The sequence below is a fragment of the Vombatus ursinus genome, unplaced genomic scaffold (genome assembly GCF_900497805.2).
Source record: "Vombatus ursinus unplaced genomic scaffold, bare-nosed wombat genome assembly UNPS02014802.1, whole genome shotgun sequence".
In the NCBI taxonomy this organism is placed as follows: domain Eukaryota; kingdom Metazoa; phylum Chordata; class Mammalia; order Diprotodontia; family Vombatidae; genus Vombatus; species Vombatus ursinus.
The window spans coordinates 16,069,599-16,079,608 of NW_020954580.1; the positions used below are offsets into that span (position 1 = coordinate 16,069,599).

The 10,010-nt window shown below is 37.7% G+C and overlaps 1 protein-coding gene across 3 annotated transcripts in view; it reads right to left on the reverse strand.

Moving 5' to 3' along the window:
- The window catches only part of MAP2 (microtubule associated protein 2), a 376,564-nt gene extending 366,612 nt beyond the window's left edge, over positions 1-9,952 (reverse strand). For all 3 annotated transcript variants that reach the window (XM_027873756.1, XM_027873755.1, XM_027873754.1), the window contains exon 1: positions 9,812-9,952. The gene's annotated coding sequence lies outside the window, so the exon portion shown is untranslated. The remainder of the gene's footprint in view (positions 1-9,811) is intronic.
- Positions 9,953-10,010: the final 58 nt, after the last annotated feature.

Below are 10,010 nucleotides of genomic sequence, written 5' to 3' on the forward strand. Positions count from 1 at the left end.
AATTGCTGTCAGTGAAAACCACAGTGACTCCAAAGTACATCTATTAAAAAGTTAATTTTCAGCTCAGAAAGTGTTCTTTATCCAAAAAATGAAAGGCAGCCCCTGATGAATGGCCAAAGTCTACCAAGATAAAACAGAAGAGAAAAAAATGATGAGTATCAGGTAGTACACATTCATGAATTCTCAGCAACACCAAATCCTGCTATTTAAGTACGTTTTAACACCAATGTTGACATAAAAGTAAAGCCACATTTGCTAGTCTCCCCTAAATCAAGATTAAAAGGATAAAAGCAAGGATTTCATAGAATGATAATTTTGGAGTTAGAGGATTATCTAGCCAACTCCCTCATTTTATAGAAGAGGAAAGTGAGGACCAGAGTACTCAATGTGCCCATAGTCTTATAGGTAGCATGTGTCACAGATGCTATTTGAATTCAGGTATTCTGATGCCAAAGTCAGTACTTTTTCCTACAACACCACAACAATATAATGGTTGTGAGTATCCTTCAGATTATTCTTGTAGAAAAACATGGTGACTAGTGAGCCAGACCATAATACAATTAGATTCAGAACTGGTTGAATATACAGAATGAAAGAAAAGCCATTAATGGTTCTATGTCATCTTTGAAGAAAATCCTTAAGGGAGTGTCTCACAAATCTGTATGTAACTATGCTGCTAAATATTATTATCAATGATGAATAAAGGAACAGATAACATATTGATTATTTGCCTATCACACAAAAAAGTATGATGAATACCTAATTCACTGGGTAACAGGATTTGAAAAGACCTAGACAGGCTAGCCTATTGGACTGGATCAAGTAAAATGTAATTTGGGAGTGATAAATATGAAGTTGTATACTTTTGTTAAAAAAATCAATTTTAGAAGCAGAAGGAAAGGTAGTATGGCTGACTAGATAGCATTTTTCTTGTTTGTTTTTAATAACTGCAAGTTTTAGTAAACTGTTAAGCTCAAAATGTCAACAGTTGTGCTATGGCAGCATCAAAAAAAACTAATAAAATATTGAACAACATTAGGAATGACATAGGTTGCAAACATAAAGAGGTGATACCATTTTGTACACTGATTAAAGTCTTTTGAGGTATTATGTTCAGTGCCATATATCACATTTTGTAAAGGACATTGACAGGCTGAGGAGCATCCAGAGGAAGGCAATCAGGATGGTGATTGAGTCTATGCCATTTAAGGGTCAGTTGAAGGAACTGGGAATATTTAGGTTGCAGAATAGAAAACTTGGGTAAGGGACATGACAGCTGCCTTCAAATGGCAAATATAAGAAAGAGGAACTAGACCATTTGGCTCTATAGAGCAGAATGAGGGCCACAGAGTGGCAGCTACAGGGAGGCAAATTTAGGCTTGATGTAAGGAAAATCTTCCTCATAATTACAACTATCTAAAAAAAGAATGGGCTGCTTTGGGAGGTAGTCAGTTTCTTCTCAAGCAAAGACTTTGCCTAACCATTTGCCAGGTTTGTCATAGATTAAATTCTCCAGGTATGTATTACACTAGAATTCAGGGGTGGGGAACTTGCAGATGGTGAAGGTCCCACCCAACTCTGAAATTCTGTGACTCCACAGTATCACAAACGGAATACATACAAGGGCAATTCTTTCTCAGGAGTCCTTTATAACTAGACCACTATTCGACTGGAATGCATAAGTTGTTGGAATACACAATTCTGAACTGGATTGCTGGGTTACACAAAAGCCCAAAGGTGTGTCTTCTTCTTTCAGTCACAGGATGTTTCTTGTATGGTTTCAACTGCTTTCATCCAATGACCCAAACAAAGCCTCTATGATTCTTTAAAATTGAGACAGGATTTATCATACCTACTTTATTTTTGATCAGTAGATTCAATCTAAGGTTTTATATGATTGTATTAATTGGCACCCCTACAATTTAGACAAATAAACAAATGAATTCATTATATTCTTACTATGTGCAAAATTAGTGATTTAAAGAAAGACAAAAACAGTCCCTAACTTCAAGGGGATTATAATCTAATAGGGACGAGAAAAATGTAAGTAAGTAGATACAAACAAAATACATACAGAATAGAAGGGCAGCAACCTTAGAAGGGAAGGCAGAAGGCTCTAGCGGCTGATTAAGGGGAAGGACACACATCACGAAAGGATTCTTACATAAGGTCATATTTGAGTTAAGGGACTCTAAGAGGTGGTGGTCAGGGAGTGTGGTGTGGGGGGAAGGATTGTGTTGGGACAGCCTGGGTAAAGGCATGGAGGTCAGAGATGTCATGTTCAAGATAGCAGATTGTGTAGAGTGGAATATAAGAAGATTAGAAGGTAAGATGGGGCCAGGTTGGGAAGAGCTTTAAATGCCAAACAAAGAACTTTAAATGATCCTGAAGAAACTGGTATACACTGGAGTTTGATGAGTAAAAAGCGTTAACGTTTGATGATAGATTAAAGAGAAGAAAACATGTACCCCGTTTTGTCTGGGTCAATTACAGATTTCCCCCCTAAATTTTCAAATATCATAGATTCATAGACTTTTAAAACTAGAAAGTGCCTTAGAGAACAATTAGTTCAGCCCCTTCATTTTACTGATTAGGAAGGAAGCCAAGCTTCAGAGAGGTACAATGTTTTATCCAATCTCATCTAGCTAATTAGTGGCAGATCTGGGATTAGCCTGAAATCTAATAATCTAATCTGGTGCTTCTTCCTCTACAATATATACACATGTATATAACATAATATATAGACACATATGCACATATATACACACTAAATACACATGCACACTTATGTATACATATATTATACATTAAATATGTGTACATTTATGTATACATATATTACATATATGTAAAAAAGTATCATTATCACTTCATAGAAAATAATTCTATCTTTCTGAAATGGAGAAGCCTGGAAAATGCCTGCTTTAAATTATTTGTAATAAAAAATGTTGGCCTAATCTAATTCACTTTTGTATTTCAATTTACCCTGAAGAACAACTTCTAATGAGCATTCTAAAAATCTCTACAAGGAAACACTCAAGGCCTTGGAATAGCAGAGGAGAGATGGGAACAAAATAATGTTAAGGTAGAAAAACAAAACAGATTCTTTCCTTCCCCACCCACTCAAAAAAATGTGCTCCTCTGAATGCATCATCTTCCTACTTTCATGTTCAACTACAAACAACAGAGCAATTTTCACATTCTCTTCCCCTCCTTTCTCTTGTCAAGGGCCATTTGAAAAGTTTTACTTATTCCTTTATAGTTTCTTAACTGCTTTATGAGACTGAAATAATTTCAGGAGAATGATTATCCTTGGAGAATTTCAAAAGATCCTATATCATGGTTCCTTTTCTTTATTTTGGAATGTGCATAGGTATGTAGCCATTGATAACAATGTCCTTGCATTGTTTTTCTCTTGTGGATATGATTGAGGACTTAATAGATATCTTTTTTCCTGGGCAATACAATTTTCTCTTTAAAAATCAGAAGATGTGCTATATATGTACACACATGTATGTGTATATTTGCACATATATGTATATATACATATTTGCTTATACATTTACAGCTAGAAGAGACCTTACAGAGCATCAATTACACTTTCAGTAACTTTAGAGATGAGGAAACTGAGGTATAGAGGGGTTAAGTGACTTGTCCAGGATCATATAGCTAGGATCAGTATTGTGGTTTGAACAAAGTTTTCCCAATACCAAGTTTAGCATGCTAACTACTATGCCAAGTTACCATGTAAACACATATATACACATGCATGTATATACATATATATTTAATATGCAGACATTTACCTCTTAAATTGTTACAATTTTTCAAAATAAATATTATAATTTTATTTTCTTGGGATTTTTGTGGGAAAAAAACACATTTCTGCACTCAAATTTAGGACATCTAATGGAAGATTAGCATGTTAACTTCACAAAGGATCATGTTTATAGGATGTAAACTATTGTTACCAATTCAATAAACCTTTATTAATCACTTGCTCTATAAATTTACTCACCATCCTTGGTACTTCCCAATCTAATACTCCCTCCACTGGTGACCACTCTCCTTTTAAAATGTAAGCTACTTGTAGGCCAATGATTGTCTGCCTTTTTGTGTTTTCATCCCCATAGCACAATGTCTGGTGAATGATAAGCACTTAATAAATTTTGTTTTCTTTCTTCTTTTATTCCTTGTGTTGCTTATGTATTATGACGTCTTTCCATGTGAGGTAGTGATCACTAAGTGCCCTCTGTGGATTATATGTTTCTCCAAAATCTTCCACAAGTTTCATCGGTATCTGTTGTTCAGTTGTATCAGTTGTGTTCAACTTTTAGTGACCCCATTTGGGGTTTTCTTGAAAAAGATACTGAAGTGGTTTGCCATTTCCTTTTCCATCTCATTTTACAGATGAAGAAACTGAAGCTAACAGGGTTAAGTGACTTGCCCAGGGTCTCACAGCTAGTAAATGTCTGAGCCAGGATTTGAACTGAGATTTTCCTGACTCCAGGCCTGCTCTCTATCCTCTGCACCACCTTGAAGCCCAGGGCCACATAGCTAGCTGCCCATTGGTACCTATTCAGTATCAAAAGAATGTTGGTGGAGACCCCTTATCGAAGATTCAGAGGAGGCCATGGAAAAAAATGGGCAGACATCTGCATTACTGGTGAGATCACAGATCTATTTGGGGTCTGTGCTATGAGATAAAAAGATAATCAGTAGCTACCCTCTACTAGGCTCTGCACTAGGCAAGGGGGATAAGGCTAGATAGGATGAAACAATTTCTTTTCTCAAGGAGCTTATAGTCTCACATAACCTTGCCCTTAAGGATCTTACTACCTAGTAGAGGAGATAGAGCCTATATCCACATACCAGTTTTGTTATTTACTAGCCTTGTGTTCTTGTCACTTCATGTCCCTGAACTTCATTTTTCTCTTCTTTTAAGTAGAGTTAAGAGTAACGCATCTTCCATTGTTCAAACTTATAGGGCAGCTAGATGGCACATTGGATAGAGTGGCAGGTCTAGAGTCAGGAAGGCTTGAGTTCAAATTCAGTCTTACAAGTTACTAGCTATGACCCTGGGTAATTCATTTCACTTCTGTTTACTTCAGTTTCTTCTTCTATGAAATGGGGATAATAATAGTACTTAGCTCCCAGGGCTATTGTGAGGATCAAATTAGATAATAATTGTAAAGTACTTAGCATAGTAAGCAATATATAAATTAGCTATTATTGTTATTATTATTATATATAACAAAAAGTTGTGTGTGAAAAAGACACAAGAGGGAACAAAGTCCCAGGAGAACAACTCCAGGCAGGGGAATCAAATCACTCCTGGGGACTCATAATAACTGAAAAGTGAAAAGAATCCAATTTGAGGCATGGGACTCAACTCTGGACAAGGTACGCCCACCTGTACCATTTAGAATCCAAGTAAGCTCTTGATACACAATTTCATTGAAGGGATGGGGGCAGCGTCATTAAGCTTCTGTTATTACTCCACGTAACACTTAATGCAATGCTATGCATACAGTGGAGACTTAATAAATGTATACTGAATGATTAAATGAATAAAAAAATACTGTGCTATAAATAGCTCAACTAGTATGGATACAGTGATGCCACTGGTGAAAAAAATGGGGAGATGTATTATGTGTAGAAGGTGCTAAACTGAATGACAAAAGGTCTAGAAAAAAAGAAGTACCATTTAAATACCAAGTAGAAGAGAGAAGAATTCAGTGAAGAATTCTTTCTGTTTTTGTTTCCCTAGAGCCAAGCACAGTGCCTAGTAAGTAGTAATTGCCTAATAAAGATTTGCGGAAGCCATCAATCAGATTCTGGCTACCCCAAAGCTATGCAAACATGGATGGACTCGAAATGGAAAAGGTGTGATGTGACTTAAAGGAAGAGGTATGACTCAAAGACTTTATTAATATGTTTATATCTTCTTAACCTACGTACCTTTTAACCTTCAAAATCATTAAAATAAAGGCTCACATTTCACTAGTGATTTACCTAAATGTCTATTTCCAGTTTTGCAATATGTAGTTAAGGCATGAAGTATTCATGGTGGTGGTGGTACCATCAGTTACTATGACTGCTATTTGGAATTTTTTAATCTGATCTGGCAAGAATTAAGAAAATTGAGAAGAATTAGATCACTTGAGCCATGAAGAAACACGACACATGGTGGTTTGGTGGAAAGGTTCCCAGAGTTGGAGTTAGGGGATACGGATTTGTGAGATCACAGGATTTAGAGCTATTAAGAACCTTATCCAGAATTTAGTCCAGTTCCCATTTTATAGATGAAAAAGGTGGAGAGGTGAAGGGACTTGAAAAGTCATAGCTGACACAAAATGAATAAAACCAGGATTAAAACCCAGCTCCTCTCAATAAACCCACTGCCTTTCACTCAGTCTGATATCTAATAATTATATGATCATGATTAAGTCATCTAACTAGTCCGAACTTGGATTTGCTCACCTGTAAAAGTCCCGTGAGCTCCATTACTATCCACCCAATGACAAAAGAAGGTTTTGCGAACCCCTTGCGGTGGATTTCTTGGAGGCCATGGTTACCAGCATGCTAATGAATATCTAATAATCATAGATCTAGAACTGAAATGGATCTCAGCAGTCAGGACCCATCCTCTTCATTTTACAGATGAAGAAACTGAAGCCCAGGAAGGATAAGTGAGTTGTTCAAGGTTGCTGTCTACCTCACAGGTTTGGAATGAGGAAAATACTCAAAGTGATATACAATTGTGAATTATCACTAAATCCAAAAATTAAAAATCACTACAACAGTTTCACTTCTAATATGGAAGATACATGGACATAGCAATTTATACATTTAGTAAATGCAATGACTTTTACATTAATATTAACTGCTTTTTAAATGTCAACAGCCAAATTATGTTTCTCAAGTTTTACCAGCAACAGGGTGTGTCATGAATCTAGTCAAATGCAACATTGCACATTTGGGTCACAAGTATACATGTCAAGAAGAAAAAGTCTCCCAAAACATCCTTCTTCTTTCTCACTTGTAATAATTAGAAATTTTGAAAATGGAATTAAACCAAAAGTGGTAAAAGAATAAAGTTGTCCCTGCAGGCTTAAAGGGTCTGTGCCAAAATTCCATTTCAGGTCACAAGTTTCTGACTGAGTTTAAGCTTCCTGAGAATATATAAGATGCACACACACACACACACACACACACACACAATTCATTTAACTTAGGAGAACATTACTGGCTGCTCTTGCCAGAAAAGGAGTTTTGGCCCTGAGATCTGAGACCTCTATGTGCCTGCTGTTTAGTTGTTTAGTTACTACTAGGAGACAGCCTACAATCTTAGGGCTCCTGAAATACCTTCTGGAGTGACCTATGAAGTAAGCACTGTGCCAGTTTCATTGGGTAATGCTCTCTCAGCACATTCTTTTTTGTTCCCCTCCCAAACCCTGTTTAAGGTGCTGTAAGCATGTCATTCATCAGGGAGGGAAGAGGGAGTTGCTGCAGAGAATGAGTAAGTACTGAATCTGAGGCTCCTCCTAGGTCCATTGGCTGATATTCCATAGTCTAGACATAAAGAGAAGCCAGCACAGGTGCAACCAAAAAGAATCAGATTCTTCACTAGGAAAGGGACAGTAATAAGTGAAGTAATAGAGGCTAGAGAAATTTAAATTGTTAAAATAAATTTAAATGGTTAGAATAAAGAAAACTCATTTCTGAAATAAGCCATTTGGATTGCAAAGGTCTAACAAAAGATTCTCCATTTTTTAAGGGGAGGGACCTCTCACAAAAACTGTTGGAAATATACAATAATCTTATGCCAAACTGTAAATTGCAGAACATTTAAATAATCTGCATAGTAAAAATCTTGCATTAGTGATCCTAAATATACAATGATATTCTGTTGGGCAAATGCTAATTTATATAAATGAACCTGTGAAGATTAGATAAAAATCACCAGCAATGTAATTTTTAAAGGGACACATAGACCAAAATGACCTTCTTGTTTCAAAAAGAAGCCTTTTAGTATATGCATATGTATATGTACATATATACACATAATATTAACATTATACATAAACATATATGCTGATTGAGACACCAACTATTCATGAAATCATAAAGATTCTTTCCACACCTACCAACAAAACCAGGGTTTCGTGGTACCTTCAGATAAAAGCCTGTAATCTGCCTCTCAGATATAAATGCTACAAAGGGACCAGGAAGGTTTTTTTTTGTTAATTTAATTTCAAATTAAAAAAAAATTATAATTACCCACTGTGTAATCAGAGGAAAGCAGATTTGACTTCACTTAGGGCTGGTACCTGCAGCCCATGCATGGGACATTTTGCATAATTTCTCTTACATAAAAAGGCTTTGTTCTCCACCGCCTCACTGCGGCTGAAAACCTCTATTTCAGTTTGCAGTCATTTCCTCCTCCGGCTGGTCTTTTTGAAATAAATATCTTAAAATACAAATTAATGGTCCTTACAGAACACCTCCTATGCCCTACAAACACAAATCTCTGAATAATATCTTTTGTCTTGCATTATAGCCAACCCAATTTTATTTTACAACCCTTCAGCATTCAAAGAACAAAAATTCTTGGCCAAAAATTAACTGTCTCAAATGTTTTCGTGTCTTCCCTTTCGTAATTAAAAAAAAAAACAAAACATAACCCTTTATATTTTCCTCTTTTAAGGTTTTTACACTGAGAGTACTCTGATGGGATGCACACAGCAGATGGTACATGGCAACCATCCCAAATAGGCTTGTTGCTGGTAAAAGCTTTTTATTTTCTGACAAAAGCCTTTTAGCCCTGCGATGCCAGTCAGGAGAAAATCGATTTCCCAGTTTGCAGGGGATGGTCTTTCCGAATCCTGCCCCTTGTCTCCTTACCCCCTCCTCCCAAGCCCATACATCCCCATTCCCACCCCTCCTCACACACTTTCTTGAAATTTCCATCCTTAAACAAAAGAGGAGGGTGGGGAAGGGAGGCAACACTGCAGCCCAGAAACAACCGTCATTTAAAAAATAAAAGATTTAAAGAAAGAAAAGAGCAGCTATATTGGATGGTGCTTTCCATCTTTCCTGCTAAAAGGTTATTTGGGTTTTGAACTTCAAAAATTTCATGTTTGTTCCTTTTGCCCGCCCCACCTCCCACCTCCGTTTTTTCATTGGGGAAAAAAAAAAGAATTTTTCTTTTATTCTAGTACTAACAAATTGCATGGAAGATGACTAAAACGACAGGGCTGCTTTTTCACTTACCCGTCATCGTGAAGCTTGCAGTAAGTTAAATGCAGTTAGATAGGAAATTAAAAATAAATAACTAAACACACACACACACACACACACACACAAAACCCTTCCCCCCCATTTCCCTAGCTCCTCTTTCATTTTCCTCCTGTACCACTACCTACTCCCCCATACTCCACGGATCTCAGGTAATAATAGCTGTGGAGAAGCTGATACTAAGCATGACAAAGTGCAAGTCTGCAGTTCACGGACCCGAAGAGTCCCTCACCTAGACAGGCAAATAGATGGACAACAGAAGCACCCACGGCATACAGGTCCACGGAAGCTACTGAAGGTTTCGGACAACGCCTGGCAGGTGGGGGCTTTGACAGCTCGGCCAATTCCCACCCGCTTCCAAGGTGGCCTGGCAAGGGGGTGAGGTCAGTGTTGGGGGCTTGGTGGGGGAGGCGTTTTTCGTTCACATTTAATGCGACCTCTCTTTGGATCCTAGGTTAGGTGGATTGGGGAAAGAGCCTCACATATCTCTCTAGACATAGGTGTATCTTACCTGGACGCAGATCCTGGGCGCTGCCGCCACTGCCACAGCTGTGGACCGGACGGACAGCTCAGGTCCCGGGGAGGGAGGAGGTTAGAGGAAGAGGGACGGGAGGAATAGAGGAGGAGGAAGCGAGGCGAGGCGAAGCGAAGCGAGAGGATGCTGCTGCTGCTGCTGCTGCTGCTGCTGCTGCTGCTGCTGCTGCTGCTGC